Here is a 17,995-nt window from a genome sequence, read left to right as displayed (position 1 = left end):
ACTACTGTTATTTCTAAACTGAAATGTCATTTCTCAGTCCATGGTAGTCTACACAAAGTTATTTCTGACAATGGTACTCAATTTACTAGTCAGCTGTTTCAGAAAAATTTGCAAGAGAATGGGACTTTGTACATGTTTCTAATAGTCCAGAATATCCATAGTCAAATGGACTAGCTGAATGTGCAGTGCGGAGTGTAAAGCAATTACTTAAAAGGTCAAAGCATGATAATACCGATGTCTTTTTAAATTTATTTAATCTCAGAAACATACCCCGTGACAATATACTTGGCTTGCCTGCTCAGAAAATTCTGTTCAGGCAAACCAGAACAACACTGCCTATTAATTCCAGTTTATTGAGGCATAAAGCTAAAAACAACAGAGCCATCAGAGCCCAATTATTCAGGAAGCATTCTTTCCAGAAGTCCAGTTATGATAAACTGAGCAGATGTCTTTGTCCATAGAAAGAAGGAGAGCTAGTGAGGATTCAAACAGTGAAAGGGTTTGACTGGATTTGTCAAGTAACAGGTATATGTACTAAGCAGGGATTGTACTTCATAGAATCTGAGAGTGTGGAGTACAAGAGAAATCAAGGCATCTTCTTCCTGTTCCAGACTCATTACTGCAGCATTGTTCCTGTGATACAGACTCAAGATCTCAGAGCAATTCAGACAATGTTTCTGTCAAGAACATGTCTTACCTTCTACTTCCATTCCTGATTATGTTCCAATATTCCTAAGGTTGAACATTCAGCAGAGACAGTTCTAGTTGCTAAGTCTAATTCTCAGTTTTATGTCATATGATTTGGTCGTACTTCCAGACCTAGTGTGAAATACACAACAACCTGGACATAACTGTATATATGTACCTAGTTCTGTATAATTGCATGACAAAGATCTATTTGTATTGTTTGCATGTCAACTGATATTTTCAGCATTGCATAATCTAGTTGTCAAAGAGGGAGGATGTAGAACAGAGTGTGTGCACTGTCTTTAAGAAGTATATCAAGAACTGAATGTGCATACATATATAGCAGGCATGTGCTATTCTCAGTGCCATTTTGAAAGTCCAGCCAGAGAGTGAGCGTGTATGAATGAATGTAGCTAGTTTAAATAAATGTTACCTAAGCTAAAGTTAATAAGGTTTAGTCGTAATGTGTTTGTACATAATAAAGCTGCTTGAACAGAACCCACAAAGACTCATCTCTTACATCCTGAACAGACAACTGACAGTATGTTTTTTTTATTCCTCACAAATGTCATGTATGTTGGCTTTATAACCAAATTATGTACTCCCTGTGTGGAGATTCTGTGAAAGATACATACAGTAGACTCATGTGAAATCATTATTTGTAACATTGCAGTTGGATATATATGCCATATGTCTTTGATAATATCCACCATGCAATATAAGCACACTGTCCTGATCTCTGTCTTTGTATCTTGTAGCTACATTAGCTTTCTGTGTCATCAAGCAGCCCATCTCGCTATCATGATGTGGTTGAAGATGTGTCTCAGCATGGTAATGTGGCCCCTGGCACACAGGTTATTGAAGTGTTTGGCGAGTCCATCCATGAGGTTAACAGTGATGTTGCTGCAGCTGTAGCCTCAGATGTGGAGTTCAACTTGTCTAGCCATTCAGAGGATGCTGGCACAGTGGGTGTTGACCAACAGACTCCTGTTGAGACTGCTGCTGATGGCATTTCATCACAACAATCAGAAACAGGACATGAATGTACACCAGCAGATGTTGTGCCTGGCCAGATGTCAGAGGGTTCCTGCTCCCTGTTGCAGGTGAATGAACAGTCACAGCAATGGCATTGGTCAAATATCCATGCACTTGCTATTCCACAGATCATGTGGCACACTAGCTATATGTCATGGATGAAGGACAAGAGTGTAGATACAATGAGATTATAGCTTCATTTGCCACTCAGAATGTCAGTCTGCTTGCTGTGGCACAGTCAATCAAAACCCTGGCCTCTACGGTACTGCAGCAGTGTCATTCTACCTGCACGATTCTGGATTCTCTGACTGTGCTTAGTAGATTTCAGTATGAGAGAGGCAGGCCACCTGTGTGCAAAACCATCATTGTCCATTAAGAATCACTGTCTGTGTTCCAACCTGCACAGAATTCAACTGCTGGCTCATCTGCTGTAGTCTTGCCAGTCACAAGGCCTTCAGCTCGCAGTCATGCTACTTCATCTCAACATGGTGTTGTCACACTGTCAGTCTTTTCTATGGAACAACCAGGGCAACATGTGTCTGTACATGGTTGGGGCAGAGCAGACCATGTTGTGAAACATCATCAAGACCACCTTAGATTGTGGTAGCATGTGTCCAACAGTGCAGTACACATAGATGGCTCATATTATTGACTTACCACTTTGCTGTGATATGTGTCTTCTGACATTAAAATCCCTAAATTATGTCCTGTGTAGCTTCTCTTTTTTCATATTATTATATTGTAGAGATAGGAATGTGTAGTATAGATGTGTTTCCTATACTGTTTTTCATGCAGTGATTCAATAATCTGAGTGTGCATGCATACCTGTGTCAGTTGTGCCCTGAGTTGATGATCCCTGTTGTGACACATTTCATATGTTCATGTTGTAATATGATATGATTATGGTGTTATGTGTGATGCTCAGTGTGTACATCTAGTGGGCAATTGCCATCAGATGAAATCTGTGTTGCTGTGGTGGGGCAACACCTGAACATCAATGTTCAATCTGTGTACTCAGGTACGTATGGTTTGTCATGACTTAGAGATGTGGGACAGATGCTGCCATGTTGCCTGGTGTACATTTGTGGTTGCACCTTATGTTACCTATGCCTGTGTCTTCTGCCCCCTATATCTTCCTGCTCCTCCTCAGATACCTGTGGGATGTCCTCTTAAGAAATCTGGGGGTGTTGGGGTAGTTCACCCACACTTGCTGCTGGAAGACAGTCATGTGCTGTAGTGAGCATGTTGTGCAGCATGGCATAAGCTGTTATCTTCTGTGTTACCTTTTCAGGTGTGTATAGCAGTGCACTGCTTGATGTGTCCAGACATCTGGACCTAGCTTCCAATACACCAGACACATGCTCTGTGGTGTTTCTTGTTGTATATATGTAGGCCTGCTGTGCAGGGCTGGATGGTTCTTGGTGTAATGTCAATAGCCACTGCTCTAGTGGATAACCACAGTCATCTTTTGTGTGAAGTGGAAACATGTGGTGAGGATGGATATTGTTGTGAGGGTTATCCTTCACTCCCATCCTACATGTGCTTCTGTACTTACCTAGTAGTAGTTCCTCAGGTATTTCATCTTGCTGAAATGCAGCCCTGTGTAGTCCACTTTCCCTCCATATGGCAACATTATGGGCACTTCCAGGGTGTGTTGCCATGATGTTTGTTATATTGCAATCTGCTGCACACACAACTGGCAGTTCATTAATGTCCAGCCCTTTCTGTTTATGTATTAGTCTGCTTCAGGGTGTACTGGTATATTGATAGGTATGTGTGAGCAATCTATTGCACTGAGTACATAAGGGAAGTTTGTGATGTTGTAAAGTGTTTAAAGTGTTGCATTACAGTTCTCTGCTCCATGGGGGGGGGTGTATGTAGTCATCTACCTTACTGCACATTGCTTCCAGGAATTTTGTCAGGGCATGACTCTAAGCTCTCTGTGATACTTCCACAGCATCCACCATGTGTCTCTAGAATGTCCCCGATGCAAGCATACCTAGGCTGAGCCACACTTTGGTTTCAAGGAGGATGGGGTTTCCTCACAAGGTCTGCACAGACATGTGTGGAGCACACATATTGCAGATGGCCTGCACCAGTTGTCTGTCTAGCCTGTAGCTGGTGATTATTTGCTGGTTTGACAACTGGTTTAGCTGCAGCCTTGCTCTGACTCTAGCTGGCTGCCTTCTAGGTTGCACAGCCACAGCCTTATTTATGGCTTGTATCACTGCAGCCTGTTGCTGTTAATTAACAGCATGTAACATTTTACATAATTTTTGATGCTTTGCTATGGATTTCACCATAAACCATAGTATTCTCTCTAACTGAGGTCTGCAAAGCATATGCAGAATATTTCAGTAATGAAGTCAGCATGGCAGTCTGCCACATTTAAGTTGTGTTATGTATGCATGTTGTGTTTTGGACTCAGACCTGCATTCATGGAATACCTAATTATCCTACAGTGAATATATAAGTACTCAGGCTGCCTTCAGCATGTCTTCTGAAACTACATCTGCAGCAGGTATGTTGAACTCTTCCTTCAGAATGCTGTGCTGTCTGCAAATAGCTCCTGTGAACTTTATGGAATCCAGCCCTAATTCTTGCTTGAGAGGTCTAAATGACCATATGTATGAAGAATTGTTAAAATTCTACCTTGTATAATTTTCATAAATTAGAATATTGTGGTCTAGTATTTTCTCTGCAAGAGACAGCTATAGTATGTATTTAATTGTTAATTAGATTTTTATTTAAATATCCTGCTTTATAGAACTGATTGTTACTGTTATTTCTTTTATCTTTGCTTTGACTTCTGCATATTTAATCTGCATCAGCACAGTGTTCTTTATTGTCTTAGTAAATATTTATTTATTTATTCACTTTAATGACCTTGTAGTTGGTATTTATTATGTATGTGTTCTTTGCTACTTATCTGAGAATAATGTATTACTTAGCACTGTAGGTTGGCATAGCTATGGTATCTGCCTCTAATTAGTTAGATGACATGAGCATGCAGCCAGAGAGAGATTTTATTTTCATAATTCAGCTAAATCAAGAGTGGACAGGTAACTTGTTTGTTTGGTATTTAGCCTTCTCTAGAGTGGTAGCAGAAATATCTTGCCAGGAAGAAAGATGTAGGGAACTGGAGAATTCAGCCAGCATTTCCTTGGCATTGTGTGTGAGCATTTACTTTAACCTGTTGGGTACTGTGACTTAAGAGGCCACCCCTTTTCTAGCCACCTCTTCTATATGAGGCAGGAAGTAGATCCAAGGACTGTAACCCCTTTCACTCACATATCCAGGTGGAACACTGGGTGGCAGTAATGGGATTAAAACCCCATTCAGTGCCAGCCTGGTCTTTCACATTGGGTATCAGGCAATGTCACCTGTCAGAATTATTGGAGGTGGTGGGACATTGTACATGTACTTAATCATTTTGCCTGAAAGAGGTCTGTTACAAATATGGTATATTCATCTTAACCCCAAAGTATCATATACAGAGGATTAGTTTACATAGCAGTTATTTTGTATTTAGTCTGTTTATTTTATAAAAACATAACCAGAAGATGTGCTCTTCTGATAACTATGCTAACAAGTCAGCATCAAAACTGATGAATGAGTCTAGAGCAGATGGAATCCAGTATATCAATATGTCCAAGGAGAAGATATTGGCAGTTTTGTATGTAGCTTGAATGCAACTGGAGACAGACTAGTAAAGACGCTGGGTATGCAGGAAGCAGACAAATGGTCTGTTACAGCAAAGGAGAACATCAAAGCCCAGCTGTAATTACAGAGACTAGTAATGGAGTTGAGTTATCTGTAACAAGATGCAGCTAAGAAAATGCAGTATCTGGAGGTTGAACATAGTAAAACATCCTTAGCATGAAAGAGAATTGTTAATCCTTTCCCAGAGGCATGTGAATCATATAGAGGAAGAAAGATGACCGCTAGTAACCAAGGTCAATAAAATGTTTTTATCAGTATAAAGAGGGGGATGATTTTCAGCCTGAGTGGTAGAATATGGCATAATCGACCTTTGGAAGTCAGATGTGCAGGTAGTATTGAACTTTTTAGAAGGAGGGTATCCATTTATGGTACTTTTGGCCAGAGTTCATTTGGATTAAGAAGATGCAAGCAATGGCTACAAGGATATCTCTGCAGATGTCCTAATAAGAATACCAAAGTTCCACTTATTGAAGGCAGCTTGTCATATCCTACCTATAATCCAGGGACCTGGAGTTTTGGAGAAACAAATCAAGACTTTGATTTGGATACAAGAAAATCTGACCCACAGCTGACCCAAAGATGGCTCATCTATCCCTCTTCTCCAGATGAATAAGGCAACAGGCAAAGTGTTTAATAAACCTGTTTTATTTAGTCTTCACAGATGGATGAGCACTCTTGTAGTCAAAAAGCCATCTATGGGTCAGCTGGGGATCAGATTTGTTTGCATCCCAATCAAAGTCTTGTTTTGCAGAAGTTCTAATAGGGATAACTATGACAGTGCAGTACCTTGAATTCCTGCAGCTGCATGCAGCCAAGCATGGCAGTAAACACATGAGGAAAGTAATAGAGTCCAACCCCCTCCAGTGACAGCCTTGTTTTCCACATTTGGTGGCAAGTGATATTATCTGTTACACATAGTAGATGTTTACAAATAGTCCCCATTTTTATACCACCAGTTAATAGACAGAAAGTAATTCAGTCATCAAAGATCTTAAGATTTTTATTTGCTGATAATTTAGGGACTAGTCATTGATTGCAAATTATTATGCATGAAACTGTATGCATACATTTAGATAAAAATACTGTCAGGAAAATTATTGTTACAATAAGGTGATTAGGGGTTTAGCGTAATGAGCTTAATTTAATTACTGCTACAAATCTGTTCTAACACTCAGGCATTATAAACGGAAGATAATCAGAAGGATTTATTTTAAAATTATTTAGTGGTGTTTCTCATTCAAGCCTATAGCACCCTACTTATATTCTTCCATTTAACACCCATAGTTCCTTATGGTATCCAGATCTTTTGGGGGGGGGGTATGGCTTCTTTAACTAAGTGACTTATCAGCTAATAATAAGCAGTTTTAGAGCAAGGACTACTTAAAATGATATTAATATTGCTTATCAATAATGTCCTGCAAGAGAGAAATTAATCACTGCTTGCCACTTGCTATTCATATTTTCATATTACGTTCATATTTTTATAACTGAGAGCTACATGCTATTAAGAGGTATGGCATTAAATACAAAGGTGGAAACAGGAAAATGCATCCTCAATGTCCATTTATGTCACACTTTACTGGATACTTTGCAAGCTGTTAGTAATTATGAAAATAAGCAATATTTCCATATGCACTTAATACTCCAAAATCCAATTGACATAAACTATTGCATGTCATCATGTGAAACCTTAGATGTTGAAGAAAACTCTTATTGATATCTGCACTGTAAGTTGTACATCCTGAGAGGTATTCAGTGTTATTTATATTGCCAATTATACAATCAGGCATATGTTTTCATATTTCTGTACATATTTCAATAAACCTGCACTCAGAGAGAAATTTCTTGCTATTGTGTGAAAGCTTAAGTCTGGTTAATAAAAGTTATCTAATAAGGTATGTCTAGGTTGTACTGCTTCCAAGATATGACAATTTGTTTCTGAAAGAACAGCAAACATATATAATTCTAGGTGTGTGTACATTATAATACATTATATTATTTAGGGAAAGACTATGAATGCACAGAATTATCACTGTAATGAATAATTCTTGCTGTTGCTATTTGTACAGTTTAATACCTTTTTTTGTTAAAAAATATTTACATTTGTTTATCCTATGTTTTCTAACTTTATTTTTCAGAAAATGCTCTGGAAAGTAAGGATATGTATAGGTTCCTAGAGGTGTGACATTCCACACCACATATTTTTCTAATGAGGTAAATATTCTACTAGGAAATGTATTACAAATGAAATCTGGCTGCACAGTTTTCTAAAGAAAATGATTACAGTTGCATAAAAATAGGTTTTGTACAAAGAAGCAGTGCTGTTGTTGGCCTTTTCCATTAAAAAAATCACAAACTTAATTTAAAAGAGGTATGTAAAGTGTTTCTGTATACAAAGCATACCTTTTTATTGAATCATAACCATGAAATTAACTCAAAGATGAAGATGCAAAAACAGCTGAATATCAATATACCGGCACTTTATATGCTCCTTCCTTGAATATGCAATGTAATTATCAGTAGAACTAATTGAGAATTATTTCATTCATACTGATCTAGTGGAATAAAGGGATAAAGCCATGAATACTGTCCAGGTGACCCAGGTTCATTGAGGCTCGGGCAAATGACAGATCTGCAGGGAGGTATGGGCACTACCATTCTGGGGTAGGTGGGTGGATCGAAGGGCAACTTCTGTGCTGCTCCTTAGTGGAGGCTGGAGGTGGTGTGCTGGTAGGCATGTTCATAAGAGGGAAATTGGTTTTACACATGTCTGAGCTGCTTTAGAGGTGAAGTAATATGCTGCATACCTCTATTGCATGCCTGCTCCTTAGGCATACTAAATGGTAAGTGAAAATGAGTGGGGAGTAACAAGAGTTAGGCCAAAAATGTAATCTCCCCTCAATGGATATTTGACAGGGTGACCTAAGGACATCCGTAGATTCCTTGCTGGCCCTATGAAATTTTCAGGCCAGGACCTGGGGTAGATTAGAGTAACGGCAGTCCCAGCAAGGACATGGAGCAGTACAATGGCTGTCCAAATGAAATAAGGGAGAGAAAAAAGAGAGCAAAAAAATAATTATTCTATGCATGAAAAAAATAAAATGTATATTTTTAAAGAGCTATTAAAAATAATGACTTTTATTATAGGTTTTTAGTCCCTTACCAGCCTTTATTTATTTATTTATTTGACATTTGTTGACCAGGATAGCCTGACTGAGCTTGCCCTTTTTTCAGTGGAGGCCTGGGGAGAAAAGCTCCACAGTAGAAAGTATACAATAATACTCAAAGATGGATGCCATTCTGTGAACACTGCATATCTACAGCTCTTCATTTATCCTAAGGAAAATCTAACCCTGAAGCTATACTACGAGCTTTTTAACAACAATTTTTGGCTAAAATTACTCTACTACACTCAAATATCACTTGAGAGGTGAATGAACTTGGAGAAATTAAAGAATTCAACAGGATTAGAACTGATTGATTGATTGACTCTGAAGAGAGTGGTAAACAAAGGAACTGTCTGATCAGCAAGATTGGCCTATTTACTATTAAGCTATAGTAAAGTGCTGTTTTACTTTATAATGTCAAAAGAAGACAAAAGCATGGATACAACAACAACAACAAAAAACAAACTGTCAGAACTTCAATCACCAGAAAAAGATTTATCTTCGAAAAGGCAGAAGATTACAAAACAGCAGGAACTTCCAAAATCTGGAATTAAAAATAAACCGGACCAACTGGCTAACATGGAAGATATTAAAACTGCTCTGTTACCCATTCAAGAAGCTTTGAAGGATCTATCTAATCAGGTACAATCTTTTGGCACTACCTGTAGTCAAATTCTTGAAAGAATGGATAAAACTGAAGCCAGAATATCTGACAATGAAGACAGAATAACAATGCTTACTAAAAAAAATGATATTCATGATCTGGATATTCAAGCTATGCAAGCTAAAATTGTGGATTTGGAGGCAAGATCCAGGAGAAATAATACTATTATCAGAGGAATACCGGAAATCATCCAATACAATGATTTAATTTCATCCATTACACAAATATTTGCAACGTTGTTCAATGACTCTGATATGGCTAAACAAATAATAATAGAGGGAGCCCATAGAGCTTTCAGAGAATCACAGGCTTCAAATATACCAAGACCAGCCAACACCCTAGCCCAAAGGTTCCTAGAATTTATTAACTCAAATGCTATGGAACAACTTGTTACCACTCCCACAAGAGGGGAAAACATACTGGACCTGATCATCACCAACATGGGGACACTATGCTCCAGACCAGAAGTGTATCCCTCACTGGTAACATCAGACCATAAACTAATCTCACTGGATATTCACATGCACTCATAAAATTGTCTAAGGCCAGCTTCGAGAGAAAAATTGCACAGGACACTAAGGATAATCACAAGGCTTTCTTTAGTTATGTTAGGAACCTGGGTGGGAATTCCCAGATATGCTCAGAATTAGTCCAAATACACAGAGCCCACAGACATTGCCAACATCCTAGCTGACAGGTTCAGTGCAAACTTCTCCCCCCCCTCCCCACCAAAAGGGCAAATATCTATCCCAACAGAGTGCTGCCCCCCTGACATATCAGATGCTCAGATAAGAGCCGCCCTCTCCAAAGCAAAAAACACAGCATCAATGGGACCAGATGGTGTCCCAGGCTGCGTCCTACATGAACTCCAAGAAGAGCTAAACCCAAACATAAAACTACTGTTCAGTCTTAGCCTTACTACAGGATATGTACCCAAAGAGTGGCGTACAGCAACAGTGGTCCCTATCCACAAAAATGGTGCCTCAACGGATCCTGGAAACTATCGCCCCATAAGCCTGACTAGCTTGGTCTGCAAAGCTATGGAAAGGATCATAATGGACCTCATAAATAAAGATATTGGGGACCTACAGACACTGGATCCTACCCAGTTTGGCTTTGTTAAGGGCAGATTCTGCCTCTTAAACCTGGTTGATTTCTTTGAAACAGTCACCAAGGCCATTGACGAGGGGAAGGTGGTCCACACAGCCTACCTGGACCTCGCAAAAGCCTTCGATACAATATCCCACTCGGGCATTATAGATAAGCTCACCAGCTTAAATATAAACCCCTATGTCACTAGATGGGTTGCAAACTGGCTCAAGGACAGAACCCACATGGTTAGAATTGCTGGAGCCATGTCAGACTCCAAACCAGTTACAAGTGGCGTCCCACAAGGCTCAGTCCTGGGACCTCTCTTGTTCGGTATATATTTCTTGGCGGTACAGGCCAACACGGAAGGACTGTGGCTGACCAAGTTCGCAGATGACTGCAAACTGGGCGCCATAATCAACTCTCCAGCCGACACAAGCATCCTCCAAAAGGGCCTCATAGAAACAGACAACTGGTGCCAGAGCCATGGCCTCAAGCTAAACGCCAAAAGTGTATAGTCATCCCCTTTGGCAAAAACAAAGTGCCCACAAATTACCACATAGGTGGTAATCCATTAAGTACAGAAGAAGTCATTAGGGACCTGGGGACCCAAGTTGATAGCAACCTCTCATTTGACAACCACGTGGCCAAAGTGGTTAGAAAAACATTTTATATAGCCCACCTAATCATGAAGGGATTCACATCTAGATCAGGGGAGGTCATCGTGCCTCTTTACTCATCCCTCATCAGGACCATAATTGAGTACAATGCCCCTTTTCGGATGTACCTTACCAGACACCTGCAGCAACTGGAAAGACCCCAAAAGTACCTCACCAAGAGGATCAAAGGTCTCAAACAGATGCCATATGCTGCCCAGTTAAAGAAACTCCAGCTCTACTCAGTGACATACCGCCTGCTCAGAGGCGATCTGTGCCTGACATATAAAGCCATGTCCAACCCGGAATTAATGGACATGCTGCACCTCAGAAAATCCAAATCCCATCGAGCTACACACTCGAGAGACTTGAACCTCAGCACTGAAATAAATAGGACATGCTGGAGGGACAGATTCATAACCCAGAGGCTCCCTTCACTCTGGAATAAAATCCCAGTCCAGGTTAGGCAGAGTCCCACATTGACTCTCTTCAAGAGGAATCTTGATGAGTGGATGGGAGATCGTAGGTTTACCCCGGCTATCACTTCTGTGTCACTGTTAGACAGAGGCACAGTATACTAACCTCAAAAAAAGGCATAGCAAAATGAATTTAAAATGGGTGGCGAAAGCCAAACACACTCTGGCTAGGCTTATAAATGCCCTAGGGCAGATAGCCTAGTATGAACCTATGAACCTATGAACCTATGTAAAAATACTCAACTACCAAGATGTAAATAAAATAATATTAACTGTCAAAAAGAACGGAGGTTATATTATGTGGAATAAAAATAAAGTTTTTGTGGCTCAGGATTTGCCACTGCAGTTAAGGCAAGCTAGACAAGCATTATCTGCATACTGCAAGTTTCTCATCTAAAAGCAGATTAAATTCCAAATGAAATACCCTAACACATTAATTTTTACAGTGGATGCCTCCAAATATTCTGTCTCTACAAAAAAAGAAGCAAAATCTACCTTCCTGAAGATTTTCAATTCCCTGCCATCTTCAGAATCTTAATCTGGCCCTCCGATCTGATTGCCACATCATCAGAGGTCAGATTCGTTTTTTGCTGCAACACGAGGCTTCTTAATCCTTTGTTTGATTCTTCAGTCCACCAGGCCTCTTGGAAATCAGATAAGTACTTGTTTTGCAGCTCCTGATCGTTCGTGAAGCATCTCCGAGTTGTTATGGCTTTCACGAACTGTATTTTCCCATGGACAAACAGGAAATGCCTCTGGTGCTGCAGAGGGCTCATTTTCAATGTGGCGCATCCGGAAGTCCACCCGCTTAATGGTTTCCCCGTCACAAACCCAAAGGCAGGTTTACAGGCTTGGAAACCGGAAATTTTTATCTAAAGAAGAAAAAAAAGGGAATTTAGACTGCAACAATAATATCTTTGGACATTTAAAATATATGTAACGTATTTAACTAACTGAAGTACACTTTTAATCCGTTCAGGTATGTAGTACTTCAATTAATAATGTGGCTATTTAAAATGTATGATTTAACAGAAGGGTTAGTAGTAACCCTGCTTTTAATACAATTAAAACATCTGAAGACAGATCAGTTGTCTTGTAGCATTCAAATTTCTTTTTTTTTTTTTTTTTTTAGTTGATAACAGAATACAAGGGTACTATCCATGATAGAATCTGTTTTGGTCTGATAGGATGATATATACATTGCATGGCCACTATCCTGTAGAGACTTTATCTGAGGTTACCCTAAAGCTTTTTAGTAACTACAATGTCTAGGTAATATGAGTGAAGATAAGTGTACTAGAATGTTAGTGATGGATAGTGTTTGCTATGTTAAAGAAAACACAGATTTTATCAATAATAAGATTTAATAATGTAAATAACATGTTTATAACTGCAACTGTACTTATATACCAGCTACATAATTTGTTTTAGAGAATATAACTCATCATAGTAAATGATGATAGTACAAATTAGACTGTTTTTATTGTCAGGAATAATACATGGAATGGTGAAGTTTTAAATAAGTTTGTATAATACAATTTACCATTCCTGCTGTGTTTCAATATTACAAGTATTTAGATAGTGAGGTGGTTTAGCAGTGGGGTACCTAGTGGGTGAATAGTCCGTGGGATACTTCACTGTTGGATTTCCAATAATGTGAGGGCTTGTTTGGTTATTTACTAACAATTTAATTTAGGGTATTAGCACATGTAAGATAGTTTGTATTTTTCAAGTATATTATCTGGTTTACTGATTTTAGCATAGGAATGTCTTACAAAAGTAGTATTACACTGCTGGTACCGAATAATATGGTGGTTATATTACTTATTTATTATACTAATGTATAACCATATTAGCCATCAAAATGAAGTTCAAGCCCTCACTTTATTCACTTTATTTACTTTATTTGCTGATATTAAAGGTTTCAGATAAATTTGGACTTTATAAATAATGTAGGATCCAAATGTAACACTCAAGTGGTTAGTTATTCACTTTTCTTGTGGTTTTTCTCTTAACTGGTAATACACTTCGATGATCATCTACAAGTCAATAATTGTATTGCATAACACTGATTAGTGTCTTATATTTGACTGTTTTAGGTCTAATTATTGTTTTTATATATTTTTAAGTAACATTTTTATACAGTACATAACCTCATACTTATATTGCTTTTGGAATTTTCTTACTGTGACACAACCGATTATTATCATCAAGTAAACATTGGAGTTTTATTGGAGAGGAATGATAATAATTTTATGTGTAGTAAAGACCTTTTTATTTGATATGTTTAAACAAATAGATTGATCAAGAGATGTAGTTGTTCAGCAGTGTTTATTAGGGAATGTTTAGGTTAGGCTTTGTAGACTTAGTAGTAGTATTTATAGGTTTTTTGCATGATTTAGAGGTTACATATTTTAAGGGGAAGAATAGTTGTTTAACATTGTTATTTACCCGAAAAGTTTTTAACAATGTAAAAAACCTATGTAGATCCTGGTCCAGGGGTATAGTGGATAGGAACTGGTGTGGGACGGGATTTAGAGATTGCTTCCAGAAAATATATATTTTACAAATATTTTTGAATCTATTACAGCTTCTCAAAATTAAAATATACTTAAACAAATTAAACGTCTTAGTATGTGGATAATTGACTAATGGAATACTAAAGGGCTCCAGAACTTAAAGAAGAGGAAATTATTTCTTCATTTATTTCTGCAGACAAAGGCATATTTTATTTTACTTCAAGAAACTCATTTGACCAATGATCAATGGGCAGATATTAAAGAAAAGAAATGGATTAGAGAGGTAGTAGCCTCGGAAGGGAAAACTAATAGTGCAGGTGTTGCTATAGTTATAAAAAATCAATATCAAGGTAAAATTCTAGACTCTAAAATAGACAAAGAGGGAAGATGGTGCTATGTGATTCTGGCATCCACCCTTTATGATAAACCTGTTTTACTTCTTAACGAATATGCACCATGTATTAATCAGCAACTTTTTATAGCATCACTTTACTCTATTCTTAACTACCATAATAATTGTTACATAATCATAGGAGGTGATTGGAATGCATATCAAGATCCTAAACTGGATAAATCAAGCTCACAGAGGTCTTTTAACAATCAAGCAGTAATAGCATCACATGAACTTAAAGCTGATTTTAAATTATATGATCCCTTTAAATATGCAAATAACCAGTTTAACACAAATAACTTTACATTTTACTCAAGTCGTCATAAAATGTGGTCTAGGATAGATTTTTTTTTTATTTCAGAGATACTAATTAATTTAGATCCCTGTGTATCTATACAAGCCCGATATTTATCTGATCATTCTAAAATTACACTAAATTTTAATAAAGATATTAGGAATAGTTTACGGCACAGGGGTTACAATTGGTCTCTAAATCCAAATTTATTAAATAAAGAAGACATAAGCCAGGAAATTCAAGTGATTCTTAATCTTTTATTAGTAAATTTTTCCAAACAGCAACATGCACCCAATATAGAATGGGCGACAACCAAAGCACAAGTAAGGGGGATTTTTATTCAAAAAGCTATGTATTATAAAAAAATACAAACTAGAGAGATACAAAGATTGGAATCTAAAATTAAGCTATTAGATTAGGATTTAATTAGGAATTATAACAAACAAACTGAAACAGATTTATTAAAATGTCAAAAGGATCTTTTTTTGATCCAAAATAGTAGGTTGTTGTTCCATGAACATAAAATATTGGCAAAATATGCCAACCATATTCAAACCCCATCAAAGGCATTAGCTCGTATCATTAATCAGTCGAAAATACCTTCTCCAATTCCTGAAATACAGTTCAATAATAAAAGATATACAAATTCTGAAGATATTATGAATACCTTTGAATCAATATTTTCTCAAATCTATGGCGATCATCAGGAATTACTTACAAATAAGACTAATAACGAGTTTTTACAAAAAATTATTTTTCCGAAAATTGGTGATGAATCTCAGGTGGATTTAATCAAGCCAATTTCCTCTGAGGAGATAATAGATACAATTAAAAAGTTGAAATCTCACAAAGCACCAGGACCGGATGGTCTGACTGCAGAGTTTTATAAAACTTTTTGTGACATCTTTGGTAAAATACTTCCACATATATTTAATTATATAATCAACAATAAAATTAATGATCTACACTTTAATGCATCCAGAACAATTCTTATACCTAAAGAAAATGCAGATCTTCAAAACCCGGATAATTATAGGCCTATCTCACTTTTAAATATAGATATGAAAATTTTGACCTCTATTTTAGCTAATAGATTGAAGAAGGTAATAGATTTAATAATATCTAATGAACAAGCCAGCTTTATAAATGCCAGACAAACTACTGATAATACTTTAACACTCCAGACATTAATTTCTTATGCCAATCATAGAAATCTTAACATGTATGCACTCATAATTGATGCACAAAAAGCTTTTGATAGAGTTAATTTAAAATTTATGTTTGATATCTTACCATATTTTAATATACCCCAAGACTTTACTTTAATATTACAAAAACTATATAACAATCCTTATACTACTTTATATATTAACAAAAACTTTTCTAAAAGAATACAAATTAAAAACGGAACTCGTCAAGGCTGTCCTTTATCTCCTATACTATTTAATCTATATTTCGAACCATTATTTTTACATTTTAAACAAAATACATATCATAATGCTCCAATAATTTATGGCACTAAAATATCCATGGCTGCTTTTGCTGATGACCTTAATATTTACTGTACGACACCTGTCTCAGATACCAAGAAAATATTAAAAGCAGTGGAGGAATTTGCCGAGATATCTAATTACAAAATAAATCTTAAAAAAAAAAAATATTTCCTTTAAAATCCCCTAAACCCTTTTCGCTTTTACCATCGGTAGGCCATATAAAATCTGAAGAGAAAATAAAATATTTGGGTATTGTTTTTTCCACAGATAATAGGGATTTTTATGTTAATAATGTTAAGCTGATTTGGGATTACTTACTGTCCAATTTAAAAAGGTGGAACAATCTGAAGTTACCAACAATGGCAAAGGTTTCGATTATTAAAATGAATGTACTCCCCAGAATATTATATATTTTTCGAGCTACACAAGTTTCCAGTCCTAAGAAATTCTTCAAACAAATTCATACGGAATTAGCTAAATTCATATGGGAGCCTAGGAAAACTCGAATATCCTATGACAAATTGATGACTCCGAAAAATAAAGGAGGGCTAGATCTACCTAATTTTGAATTATATTATTTAATAATAAATTCTAATAGAATTTTGAAAGTTGCTAACTATGAGATATCCAGTAGTAAATGGTCACCTAAGTGGTTAGTTCTGAATTACAAACATGTTGTAAGTTTGGATATTAACCCTAAAGTATTGCCTTTTTAAAATAAAGATACCTTCAAATCAAATGCTTTAATGGAGCATATTAGATTATATATAATATTGATACAAAACTTTTTTCAGTCTTTAAATCTCTTGCAACATATGATGACCTTTCAACCCTTTCATAAAAACCCGAATTTGAAAATCAATAATCAACTGATAGATCTTAAAAAATTTCCGTTTATAGTTAACTTAACTGTACTTGATCTATACCCTTATCTTATTTTTCCAATACACGATATATTAAAGGAGATGAGTCTTCCTAAATCTTATTTAATCATAATGAGACAGTTAAAAGATCTTTCCATAAGTTACTTCAGTGACTTCAGCATTAATGAGGAAGAATTAACTAATTGTTCAAATTTATGGCAAACTCTTACACAGGACTCCAAATTTATAACTTCTACATATAAACTCGTAAAAGACTTGAAATACCAAAATCAAATACTCTTGTCAAAATACTGGAAAGAGAAAATACCATTGATAGAAGATAATAAGATACTAAAAGCAATTAACTATAAAATCAGTATCGCTTCTAAAGCTATTATTTACTCAACTGATGATATTTAATAATGCTTATTACACTCGTCTTAGCCTGCATAAATTTAATTCTAACAATTCGCCTAAATGCCCATACTGTAATGATCAAACGGCTGACCTCTTACATATGTTCTGGAGCTGTAAATGCATATATAAACTTTGGAACTCTTTAAAAATTCAACTACAAAAGATGGGTTATCAACATTCTACACTTTCTTGGGAATTTATGATTCTACATATTCCTCCGAATAACTTGGCCAAATCCCAAATGATAATACTTATAAATATTTTCTTGTTAATGAAACTTTATATAGCTACAAATTGGTTGAATCCATCCCAAACTTCATGGGAAAATTTTAAAAGTTTAGCGATAAAACATATTTTAGCACACAAATTATTAATCAAGGATCATAAGAAAAATATAAATAACCTGAAAATATGGGAGCAAATTTTTAATATTGTGTTGGCTTAATGTTCCGAATTCAGTTTTACCCCTGAACATATATACTTAATCTGAAAGTTAGTATTAATAATCCAGTATATTGAT

Source organism: Protopterus annectens, chromosome 10.part0 (genome assembly GCF_019279795.1).
Source record: "Protopterus annectens isolate FY-2018-M chromosome 10.part0, PAN1.0, whole genome shotgun sequence".
Classification (NCBI taxonomy): Eukaryota; Metazoa; Chordata; order Ceratodontiformes; family Protopteridae; genus Protopterus; species Protopterus annectens.
Note: the sequence above shows the minus strand (reverse complement) of the source record.